At 41.5% G+C, this 11,563-nt stretch overlaps 1 pseudogene across 1 annotated transcript; it reads left to right on the forward strand.

Moving 5' to 3' along the window:
* Positions 1-4,295: 4,295 nt before the first annotated feature.
* LOC144294464 (nucleolar and spindle-associated protein 1 pseudogene) lies at positions 4,296-11,347 on the forward strand (annotated as a pseudogene). Its single transcript, XR_013361833.1, has 2 exons — positions 4,296-5,177; positions 9,338-11,347. The product of XR_013361833.1 is annotated as a nucleolar and spindle-associated protein 1 pseudogene (transcript).
* The last annotated feature ends 216 nt before the right edge of the window (positions 11,348-11,563 follow it).

The following is an 11,563-nucleotide window of genomic DNA, read 5'->3' on the forward strand; positions in this document are numbered from 1 at the left end:
CAGCCTTATTAAAAAGAAGAGAGAGAAGACTGAAATTAATAAAATCATGAATGAGAAAGGAGAGATCACTACCAACACCAAGGAAATACAAACAATTTTAAAAACATATTATGAACAGCTATACGCCAATAAATTAGGATATCTAGAAGAAATGGATGCATTCCTGGAAAGCCACAAACTACCAAAACTGGAACAGGAAGAAATAGAAAACCTGAACAGGCCAATAACCAGGGAGGAAATTGAAGCAGTCATCAAAAACCTCCCAAGACACAAAAGTCCAGGGCCAGATGGCTTCCCAGGGGGGTTCTATCAAATGTTTAAAGAAGAAGCCACACCTATTCTACTAAAGCTGTTTGGAAAGATAGAAAGAGATGGAGTACTTCCAAATTCATTCTATGAGGCCAGCATCACCTGAATTCCAAAACCAGACAAAGACCCACCAAAAAGGAGATTTACAGACCAATATCCCTGATGAACATGGATGCAAAAATTCTCAACAAGATACTGGCCAATAGGATCCAACAGTACATTAAGAAAATTATTCACCACGACCAAATAGGATTTATCCCTGGGACACAAGGCTGGTTCAACACTCGTAAAACAATCAATGTGATTCATCATATCAGCAAGAGAAAAACCAAGAACGATATGATCCTCTCATTAGATGCAGAGAAAGCATTTGACAAAATACAGCATCCATTCCTGATCAAAACTCTTCAGAGTGTAGGGATAGAGGGAACATTCCTCGACATCTTAAAAGCCATCTACGAAAAGCCCACAGCAAATATCATTCTCAATGGGGAAGCACTGGGAGCCTTTCCCCTAAGATCAGGAACAAGACAGGGATGTCCACTCTCACCACTGCTATTCAACATAGTACTGGAAGTCCTAGCCTCAGCAATCAGACAACAAAAAGACATTAAAGGCATTCAAATTGGCAAAGAAGAACTCAAACTCTCCCTCTTCGCCGATGACACGATACTCTACATAGAAAGCCCAAAAGCCTCCACCCCAAGATTGCTAGAACTCATACAGCAATTTGGTAGCATGGCAGGATACAAAATCAATGCCCAGAAATCAATGGCATTTCTATACACTAACAATGAGACTGAAGAAAGAGAAATTAAGGAGTCAATCCCGTTTACAATTGCACTCAAAAGCATAAGATACCTAGGAATAAACCTAACCAAAGAGGTAAAGGATCTATACCCTAAAAACTATAGAACACTTATGAAAGAAATTGAGGAAGACACAAAGAGATGGAAAAATATTCCATGCTCATGGATTGGAAGAATTAATATTGTGAAAATGTCAATGTTACCCAGGGCAATTTACATGTTTAATGCAATCCCTATCAAAATACCATGGACTTTCTTCAGAGAGTTAGAACAAATTATTTTAAGATTTGTGTGGAATCAGAAAAGACCCCGAATAGCCAGGGGAATTTTAAAAAAGAAAACCATATCTGGGGGCATCACAATGCCAGATTTCAGGTTGTACTACAAAGCTGTGGTCATCAAGACAGTGTGGTACTGGCACAAACACAGACACATAGATCAATGGAACAGAATAGAGAACCCAGAAGTGGACCCTGAACTTTATGGTCAACTAATATTCAATAAAGGAGGAAAGACTATCCATTGGAAGAAAGACAGTGCCTTCAATAAATGGTGCTGGGAAAATTGGACATCCACATGCAGAAGAATGAAACTAGACCACTCTCTTGCACCATACACAAAGATAAACTCAAAATGGATGAAAGATCTTAATGTGAGACAGGATTCCATCAAAATCCTAGAGGAGAACACAGGCAACACCCTTTTTGAACTCAGCCACAGTAACTTCTTGCAAGATACATCCACGAAGGCAAAAGAAACAAAAGCAAAAATGAACTATTGGGACTTCATCAAGATAAGAAGCTTTTGCACAGCAAAGGATACAGTCAACAAAATTAAAAGACAACCTACAGAATGGGAGAAGATATTTGCAAATGACATATCAGATTAAGGGCTAGTTTCCAAGATCTATAAAGAACTTCTTGGGATCCCTGGGTGGCGCAGCGGTTTGGCGCCTGCCTTTGGCCCAGGGCGCGATCCTGGAGACCCGGGATCGAATCCCACATCGGGCTCCCGGTGCATGGAGCCTGCTTCTCCCTCTGCCTGTGTCTCTGCCTCTCTCTCTCTCTGTAACTATCATAAATAAATAAAAAAAATAAAAAAAAGAACTTCTTAAACTCAACACCAAAGGAACAAACAATCCAATCATGAAATGGGCAAAAGACATGAAGAGAAATCTCACAGAGGAAGACATAGACATGGCCAACATGCACATGAGAAAATGCTTCGCATCACTTGCCATCAGGGAAATACAAATCAAAACCACAATGAGATACCACCTCACACCAGTGAGAATGGGGAAAATTAACAAGGCAGGAAGCCACAAATGTTTGAGAGGATGCGGAGAAAAAGGAACCCTCTTGCACTGTTGGTGGGAATGTGAACTGGTGCAGCCACTCTGGAAAACTGTGTGGAGGTCCTCAAAGAGTTAAAAATAGACCTGCCCTACGACCCAACAATTGCACTGTTGGGGATTTACCCCAAAGATTCAGATGCAATGAAACGCCGAGACACCTGCACCCCGACGTTTATAGTAGCAATGTCCACAATAGCCAAACTGTGGAAGGAGCCTCGGTGTCCATCGAAAGATGAATGAATAAAGAAGATGTGGTTTATGTATACAGTGGAATATTACTCAGCCATTAGAAACGACAAATACCCACCATTTGCTTCAACGTGGATGGAACTGGAGGGTATTATGCTGAGTGAAGTAAGTCAATTGGAGAAGGACAAACATTGTATGTTCTCATTCATTTGGGAAATATAAATAATAGTGAAAGGGAATATAAGGGAAGGGAGAAGAAATGTGTGGGAAATATCAGAAAGGGAGACAGAACGTAAAGACTGCTAACTCTGGGAAACGAACTAGGGGTGGTGGAAGGGGAGGAGGATGGGGGGTGGGGTGAATGGGTGACAGGCACTGAGGGGGGCACTTGACGGGATGAGCACTGGGTGTTATTCTGTATGTTGGTAAATTGAACACCAATAAAAAATAAATTTATTATAAAAAAAAGAAAGAAATTAAAAATAGCACTACCATGTGATCTAGCATTCTAGGTATACATCCAAAGGAAATGAAAACCCGTTATCAAAGAGATGCATGCACTTCTATATTTATTTCGGTGCTATTTACAATAGTCAAGATATGAAAACAACCAAAATATCTATCAATCGATGAATAGATAAAAGAAATTGTGTGTGTGTCCATGTGTATACACACACACACAATGGAATACTATTCAGCTATAAGAATAAAGGAAATTCTGCGTTTGAGGGCACCATGCTAAGAGAAGTTAACAGAAAAAAACAAAAATTGCATGATATCCTTTATGTATGGAATCCAAATAAATTATAAGAAAATAAAAAGAGGGGATCCCTGGGTGGCGCAGCGGTTTAGCGCCTGCCTTTGGCCCAGGGCGCAATCCTGGAGACCCGGGATCGAATCCCACGTCGGGCTCCCGGTGCATGGAGCCTGCTTCTCCCTCTGCCTATGTCTCTGCCTCTCTCTCTCTGTGACTATCATAAATAAATAAAAATTTTAAAAAATTAAAAAAAAAAGAAAAAGAAAGCAGATAAATAAGTCATGGAGGCCTAATACACAGTACAGAGATTACAAACATATAAACATTAAATTTGACAAGAAACTAAATTTTTAATTGTTCTCACCACTAGAAGAAATGATAATGATAATAGTCACCTGGTTGGCTCAGTCAGTTAAGCATCTGATTATGGCTCAGGTCATGATCCCAGGTCCTGGGATGGAGCCCTGTCTGGCTCCCTGTTTAGTGGAGTCAGCTTCTCCCTCTCCCTGCACCCCCCCACACACACACCCCTGCTCGTGGTCTCTCTTGGTATCTTTCTCCCTCTCAAATGAATAAATAAAATCTCTAAAAAAAAAAGAAAGAAAGAAAGAAATTATATAGTGTAATAAATAGAGATATTAGCTAGCACTGCAATGGCAATTGTATTGCAATATAAATGTATCAAACCAATGTCCTTACACCTTAAACTTATATTATGTGTAATTTATATCTCAGTTTTTTAGTAAGTAAATAAATAAATAAATACAACCTGGTATCCTGGAACATAAAAAGGATATTAGTAGGAAAACTATGGTAAAATTGGATAAATTCTATAGTTAATTTTACTATACCAATATTATTTTAATAAATTAAATATATGTATATTAATAATATATATATAATTTTAATATATGGACAGTGGTTGTGAAACATATTAATACCAGGACAAGCTGGGATAGGGTAGACAGAAATTCTCTGTACTATCTTTGCAACCGTTTTGTAAAACTAAATTTATTTCAGGATAAAAAGTTTAAAAAAAAAATCCAGAGGGATCCCTGGGTGGCGCAGCGGTTTGGCGCCTGCCTTTGGCCCAGGGCGCGATCCTGGAGACCCGGGATCGAATCCCACGTCGGGCTCCCGGTGCATGGAGCCTGCTTCTCCCTCTGCCTGTGTCTCTGCCTCTCTCTCTCTCTGTGTATGACTATCATAAATAAATAAAATTAAAAAAAAAAAAATCCAGACCTAAAAAAAACCAAAACCCCAGACCTGATAGCAATGTCCAGTTAGGGGGAGTCCAGCAGGGTAGCAAGGAGGCTTTCCTGCTTTGGGGTTCATGAAGTCTTGGCCTGGCATTGCATCTATAATGCTAATCTCTTCTGCATAGTGTTTTGGATTTTATTAAATGATTTCACATCCTTAAACTAACCTAATGTTTTCCATCAAGAGAAAGGATAGACAAGGAAGGTGCTTACTGTGTAGGGAATGAAAATGAGCTTCTCCCAGGACTTTCAGATAAAATGAGTAAATCCCACATTGAATGCTTGGGATTCGACATCTATAGAGACCAAGGTGTGGACTCGAAAGGAAACTGATCTTGAAGAAGACTGTGACATCATTAATTAACACACGCTAAGGAAAGAATCTGACAGGGGTGGCAGCCAAGTCCAGAAAACGGATACCGAAACACCATGAATCTGTCAGCATGTGTGCAGGAGGATGCAGAAGGAAGGAGGCCCCTAGTTGCTTCCGAGTCCAAATGGTAGGTACAGAGAAATTCTCTCAGCCCTGCTGTGCTCTTTAGCCATCCTACATGATGAGGACTCCTGGTGCACACTGCGCACTGCTCTCTAAGATTGTATTATAGAGCACTTATTGTTTAAAGGCAGTAAATCTACTTGCCTCTTGAAGACAATGAGGTCTAGAATGAATAAGCAAGAGGGTGACTCCCTATATCTATTTCCCCTTTTGGTAATTGCCCTAGGTAGGAAAACCTATTTTTTCTATTTAATATAATAATCTCAAGCAAAATATTAGGCTACATAGTTTTTGTTTTATTGAAGTACAATTAACATACAATGTTATATTAGTTTCAGGTGTACAAGTTGTTTTGAACTGGGTACATAACTTTATCTCATTCAACATTTGCTGAATATCTGCTATATGCTAGACACAAAGCTAGGTGCAAGTGACAATACCGCCATCAGTGTCACACATACTCCAGTGTGGAAATAGCACATAATACAGATTTAAGCTGATAAATGGGTTGACAGTGTTTCATTTGAGATATGAACAAGTGCTTTAAAACACAGAAGAGGGATTATTTCCTTTGCAGGGAGGAGTGGAAAAAGTAGGTGGTGCCATCCAACCTGAGCCTTAAAATCTAAGAGAGAAGATGAACATTTTGGAAAATGGGTCCATATATAAAATGGCTCAGAAATAAAAACAGAGGGATCCCTGGGTGGCGCAGCGGTTTGGCGCCTGCCTTTGGCTCAGGGCACCATCCTGGAGACCCGGGATCAAATCCCACGTCGGGCTCCCAGTGCATGGAGCCTGCTTCTCTCTCTGCCTATGTCTCTGCCTCTCTCTCTCTCTCTCTCTCTCTCTCTGTGACTATCGTAAATAAATAAATTAAAAAAAAAAAAGAAATAAACACAGAGGGATCCCTGAATGGTTCAGCAGTTTAGCACCTGCCTTTGGCCCAGGGCATGATCCTGGAGTCCCTGGATTGAGTCCCACATTGGTCTCCCCACAGGGAGCCTGCTTCTCCCTCTACCTATGTCTCTGCCTCTCTCTCTCTCTCTCTCTCTCTCTGTGTCTCTCATAAATATATAAATAAAATATTAAAAAAAAAAAAAAAGAAGAAGAGAAGAGAAAAAAGAAAGAAAAACAGAGTGGGCCTGCCTTGGTTGTAACTCACAGTTCCAGGCCCTGGGGAACCAGTGATGTCTTGTTCCCAGTTTCAGGGGAGCTTTTGTGCTCTGAGATTCAGTCTTAAGGTGCTCCTTTAACACATCTGAGTTACATTCACACCCTTCTTCATTTTCCTCAGTGTGCACATATGCTGCTAATTTGGGATTTTCCTGTTTCCAGCAGCACACTGTGTCCAGAAACAACATTTCTTCCAGCTGACCTAGTCCATGGGACCCAGTCCACCCCTAGGTGCTCTCACACTGTTCTCATTGCCCTGGCTTTTCCTGTCCTTTGCCCTTGACCAAGATAGCCCAGTGCATCCTGGTTTGGGAGGCTTCCATCAGGGGAGTGGCTATGGTCCAATTCTCTTTCCTCACAGAGATATCCTCCTTGTATATTCGAGCTGATATGGTCTCATGAACTTGAACACACAGGGCAAAGGAAGAGTGATATTGCTGTGACATCTGAGCTGCAGACCGTGTATGGCCATGTGCACATACTTATCTCTGCTCCTGGGATGGACACACCTTGTGGAAGAAACATGGGATTCACCTTGTTTATGGTGAAAATAAATCTCCATTGGAGAAGTGAATTAAGGATGGATAAATAAACAGGATAACCCTATGCACATCCCTCTGGCTGGAAAAGTTTAGTAACATGAAAACCTCCCCGGGGGGTGGGGGGAGGTGCTTCTTCTCTTTGCTCAAGAGTTCTGGATCCCAGGAAGGCACCAGTGAGAATTGATATCAGACATCTTATCTTGGACTCTCCCATACTACCTGATCTCAGAGCAAGAATTTGAAAAACCAAGTACTTCTCTCTTAAGCTGAATAGAAGTAAGGCTGTAAGGAATTGGGAGACTAGGACAGAGCAGGGCCAAGTGTCTGGAGAGAGGGTGAGGAGAGGGGAGGAGGAAGAAGGTTGTAGGAAAGCAGGAAAGAGGGAGCTCCCCCATCACCTGCCCTGGGGCCATTTCTCATCGAAAATCCCACCCTGGAGCCTGGAATATTTTCTGCAGGGCTCCGATTAGAACAAGCAACGTGGCTTGTGCCATTGTCTGACAGACCAATGCCAGGGCAGCCCAAGATCACTGGGATCATTTAATCTGCAGGATCCATTAGGGCCATCAGCAGGAGGGGACAGAAAATTTTGTGGCAAGTGGCTAAGGGGTGTGGCTTGACTACAGCTTCAGCAACAGCCCTAGGACAGGGAGGAGACACCTGGGAGACTGGAAGATAAGGAGGGAGGGGCAGGGCAACACAGATCTGGGTGGCCCTCATGCCTGCCCCTCAGGAGTTTCTAATACACTGATTCTCAACCTTGAATGCTCTTTGGAATCTCCTGGAACTTTACAAAATCCTGATACTCAGGTTCCACCATCTCCTCCAAATTTGGATTTAAATTGGTCTGGCTTATGGCACCAGGGTTAAGATGCTCCAGGGGAGGAGACTGGAAGGGAATGGAGAGATTTTTGTCACTTAAGAGTAAACAGCTGGAAGGACCCTGTAGAGCACAGCTTCTCTAGTGAAGCAACAGACCAAGAGGGAAAGGATTAGTTACAAATACAGGGCCACAGCTTTTATCTCAAATACTTTCCAGGTCAAGTACTTTTCTCATTTACCGTCCTTCCTCCACTTACAGTCACATGGCCTTGGTCAGATCTCATTTCCTTCACCTGTAAAATGGGTGTTGTCATCTATTCTACTTATTTCCTATTATTGCCATGAAGATCAGGGTTGATGAAGATGTAAGTCTAAGGGAGGAAGGACAAGAAATAGAAGAGATGTGTTTTAAGGTTTAGGACTTGAGAGGAGATTGTCTAAATGACAGTGGTGGGATAGAAATTGATATTTAAAAAAAAAAGAAATTGATATTTTAAAAATGGATTTTCAAAGCCTTCTGAGCTATGTTTTCTTGCCCAAGGGTTTGCTGTCGTGAGGTCCCTAGTCAGGATGCATCTCCCTAGAAGGAGTCAAATCCTGTCTTATTTGTCCTCTAGGGAGCCAATGTCATGAATCTTTATGCTCTCCTTCTACCCCAGAGGCCACCTAGTCCAGAGCTAATATATCTCTAGTTCATAGTCAATTGTTGCTGGGGCAGCCCTCGTGGCTTAGCGGTTTAGCGCCACCTTCAGCCCAGGGCGTGATCCTGGAGACCCGGGATTGAGTTCCACGTCAGGCTCCCTGCATGGAGCCTGCTTCTCCCTCTGCCTGAATCTCTGCCTCTCTCTCCTTCTGTGTCTCTCATGAATAAATAAATTTTTAAAATCTTTTTTAAAAAATTGTCCTTAAAAAGAAAAAAAATAATAATTGTTGCTAGATGAATGAGTAAATGAAATTAGAAACAACCAGTATGGAATTGTGACTAAAAGGAAGGAGAATTATAGGAAAAATAATGAGAGGGAGTGTGGAAGTAAAAATTTGATTTTTGCCTTGGAGGAGAGACAAGCATTTTTATGTCTCTGGAGGAGAAGGCAGAAAGAGGGAAATGTCTGATGTAAAGTGGAATAATTAAAAATGCAAATCCCTTGAGCCCATTTTAAATGAAAAATCCGGGCAGCCTGGGTGGCTCAGTGGTTTGGCACCACCTGCAGCCCAGGACCTGATCCTGGAGTCCCGGAATCGAGTCCCACGTTAGGCTCTCTGCTTGGAGCCTGCTTCTCCCTCTGCCTGTGTCTCTGCCCCTCTTTCTCTCTCTCTCTCTCTTTCTCTCTCTCTCTCTCTCTCTCTCAGTGTCTCTCATGAATAAATAAATAAAATCTTAAAAAAAAATCCCATTGAAGAGTTAAAATATTTGACACCTAGAAATTCTGGTTCCCAGTTAGCTTTTTTTTCCTATCAGTTTATGAACTTTTATACTATATTGCAAATCCTTTTTATCCATGTTCGTGTAAACTGAGCTCAGTGAGCAGAGGGGAGTAGATCTTGATCCGTATTATATCCCAGTGCCGAATACAAAATAAAGGCCACATAATTAATGAATAAATGTATGTATTGATTTTCTTTCTAGGTGATATGGATGCCCTGAACTGCCCTGGAGATGCATCCTCATCCAATAAAGGGGTAAGAACAAAACAATGAAAAAAAAGAGGACACATGCAGGTAGAGGAGTGTGTCAATGCCAAGTGAAAATTTACCAGCTTCATGGGACATCTGGGTGGCTCAGCGGTTGACCATCTGCCGTCAGCTCAGGGCGTGATCCCAGAGTCTCGGAATCAAGTCCCACATCAGGCTCCCTACATGGAGCCTGCTTCTCTCTTTGCCTCTCTGTATGTGTCTCCCATGAATAAATAAATAAAATATTTTTTAAAAAATTTGTCAGCTTCATGACTTCATGATTAGAAGAGAAGGAGGAGGAGCAAATATAATATATTTTTTTTTCTGCTTCCTCATTGTCCTTGTCTACATACTGGTATATTTTCCAGAGCTATAAGCATAATTGGATATTTTGTTTTTCAGAATGCTATTTTGAATGACTCCTTCCCCTACCTGATATTCTTCATATTTTTTCTGTTAACTTGTAGAATATTCCATCCAATTAATGTACTACAACTTACCTCACTGTTTTGACTTTCCCTATTACTGGGCATTTAGGTGGTTGAATTTCTGTTATTATAGAGAATGCTCTGGTGAAGAGCCTCATACCTAGGGATGCCTTCCTTGTGAATTAGCTCCTCCACCTAAATTACAATGAATGAAATTACTGGGTCAGGTGTGGACAGTTTTATGATTCTTAGTACATAGTATCAAGTTCCTGTTTTATATCCACTGTCAGAAAGGTATGAGCACATCAGTTTAATTGCAAACTCTGGCACCAGTATCACTATTACATCTTCTTTGCCAAGTTAATAGATATAAAAATATATCTCATTGTTTATTTGAGTTTTGTTATGTCCTGAATATTTTCCCATTTGCTCATTACCAGCATTTCATTCTATTTGTGTCACTTGCTCATAAGGGCAAATTTATGATATTTTTATATATCAGAATAAATTCTTATATATTATGCATAATAATCCATTTCTGGGGACACCTGGGTGGCTCAGCGGTTGAGCATCTTGCCTTCAGCTCAGGGCGTGATCCTGGATCGAGTCCCATATCAGGTTCCCTGGGGGAAGCCTACTTCTCCCTCTGCCTGTGTCTCTGCCTCTCTCTCTCTGTCTCTCATGAATAAATAAATCTTTAAAAAATAATAATCCGGGTGCCTGAGTTTTGAACTGCTTTGCTGAGTGTGGGGTACGCGTCCTCTGCGTGGTCACCTGGATGCAGCTCGCCATGGCCATACCCTCCCTTGAGGAGCTTGACTCCTTCAAGTATAGCAACCTGCAGAACTTGGCCAAGAGTCTGGGCCTCCGGGCTGACCTGAGGGCAGACAAGTTGTTAAAAGCCTTGAAAGCCTACCTTAAAGACGAGCAAAAAAACTGAGAGTCAGAATGGAAGTCCAACTTCTGCATCCTCTTGGGATGCGACTGAGATGCAGATCAGCAGCCAGGAACAAGCTAAGAGGGAGCCAATTGGCCACATCACCAAAACAAGGAGAAGGTGCAAGAACTCTGACTCCCAGCAGGATCGTTCAGAGATGAAAATAAGTGATCACACTGAATTCCAGAATCAAGAGAAGCAGGAAAACCAGGATCTCAGAACTGTTGGAGAAGTTCCTTCACCACTAGATGAGGACCAAGGAGAGGAGAATGCAGTTTCCACAGGAAAAAGAAGAATAAATGATAATAAAGATTCAAAGGTACCTGCAGAAAGAAAGAAGCCTCTCTACGCAGATAGGTTTTCCAAACCTGGAAAAAGTAAAAGAACTATAAGCACTACTCCAAACTTTAAGAAGCTTCATGAGGCTCGTTTTAAGGAAATGAAGACCATTGATCAATATATTGAGAGGAAAAAGAAACATTTTGAAGAACACAACTCATTTAATGAACTCGAGAAGCAGCCGGTCACCAAAGAAGGGGTGGTGACTCCAGTTCCTCTCCCTGGAAGGCTCCCTGAGGCTCGAACTCCCTCCTGGTAAATACCCAGTAGTGGAATTACTGGATCATATGATAGTTCTATTTTTAATTTTTTGAGGAACCTCCATACACTTTTCCACAGTGACTCCACCATATTGCATTCCCACCAACAGTGCATGAAGATTTCTTTTTCTCCTCACCAACACTTGTTTCTCATTTTTGTCATTCTGTCAGGTGTAAAGTGATATCTCCTTGTGGTTTTAATTTGCGTTTCCCTG

This window comes from Canis aureus, chromosome 23, assembly GCF_053574225.1.
Source record: "Canis aureus isolate CA01 chromosome 23, VMU_Caureus_v.1.0, whole genome shotgun sequence".
In the NCBI taxonomy this organism is placed as follows: domain Eukaryota; kingdom Metazoa; phylum Chordata; class Mammalia; order Carnivora; family Canidae; genus Canis; species Canis aureus.